This window comes from Equus quagga, unplaced genomic scaffold, assembly GCF_021613505.1.
Source record: "Equus quagga isolate Etosha38 unplaced genomic scaffold, UCLA_HA_Equagga_1.0 66787_RagTag, whole genome shotgun sequence".
NCBI classification, from domain to species: Eukaryota; Metazoa; Chordata; class Mammalia; order Perissodactyla; family Equidae; genus Equus; species Equus quagga.
In genome coordinates, this window is record NW_025800887.1 from 1 (window position 1) to 1,257 (window position 1,257).

Consider the following 1,257-nt stretch of genomic DNA (forward strand, 5'->3'; position numbering starts at 1 on the left):
CCAGGATGCTGCAGCTGCTGGCCATCAGTTCATTTTCCCACGGACAAAACAGTACTGTGTACCTTCAAGGAAGAGAGGAGAAAAGATTGGGGGTGTCAAGAAGGGGAGAGGCTAAAGGCCCACTGGGGACTGAGGCACTTCAGCCCTCTCTCTCTCTCAAAAGCAGGTCCCACTCCCTTCTACAGAGGCAGTCTGGGTTCTGGGAAGACTGTTTTGTTTTCTAGGTGGATCAAGACCCGGAAGATGTCCAACGGTGCCTCCAGGAACTTTTGGACATTGTGCTGAATTGTGCACAGGAGATGCATCTTGTCCCAAGGGACAAAAATGCTGCAGCAACGGTTGTGGCCATGTCTGCCGAACTGCTGTTTAAGCCGTGAGTATAAGATAGAGAGCTGCTCACGGGAAACATGGGTCCCTATGGCCTTCACAGTGCAGAAGGGACCCCAACCACCCCCTCCTCACTGAAGCCTGGGTGGCAGATGGAGAAAGCTGGTTGGTAGCAGAGAGCAGGTATTTCTTGAAAGTGTCATGATTATCTTTGTGTTGTAGGAGGAAGACTTCTTTACCCATTTGGATGATCCATGAACCTTAGCCTCCTTCAGTGACCACTCCTAAATGTCATCTTTATTCCAACACCCTGGAGGAGAACAGCTTTCCTACTATCTTTTCCTGCCTGCTCTCTATTCCTGGAACCCCTGTACCACGACAGGAGGATATAAAATAACTTTGGTTTAAATGCTCGGTTCTGGCAATTGTGTGAGGAATCATGGAGTGACTGCTTCCAAGATTAACCTTCTTCTGAATAAAATTATTTCTGTTGCATTAACCAACCTGGAGCATTATTTCTATGTAAGACTCTAGCTCACTTACATTTGTTCCTCTGCCTCCAACAGGTATTTAACCGCAACCCACGGAACCTATATCTTTTCCGTTATCCATCATGCCCCATATCCTCTCTGTCCCCCTTATCCTTACTTTTTATATGAGATATTTATAGTCACAATAACAATGTATAACAAGCTACCCCAAAATTCATTGGCTTAAGATAGCAATCATTCTCCCAGACCTGTGAGTTGGCAAAGGGGTCAACGGTTCTACGTTGGGCTCAACTGGGCAACTCTGATGATCTTGGCTGGACTCACTCATGCATCTGAAGTTGGCTGATTCAACTGGGATTGGCTGGGGCAACATGGCTCCACTCCACCTATTTCATCCTTCTCCTAAGCCAAAGACCAGCCCAGGCGCTCAATACTGCCT

General features: G+C 47.3%; 1 long non-coding RNA gene across 1 annotated transcript; it reads left to right on the forward strand.

Annotated features, from left to right (window-relative positions):
- The first annotated feature begins 6 nt into the window (after window positions 1–6).
- Window positions 7–826, forward strand: LOC124234038 (uncharacterized). Its single transcript, XR_006887203.1, has 2 exons — window positions 7–373; window positions 550–826. It is a non-coding gene; the product is annotated as an uncharacterized LOC124234038 (long non-coding RNA).
- Window positions 827–1,257: the final 431 nt, after the last annotated feature.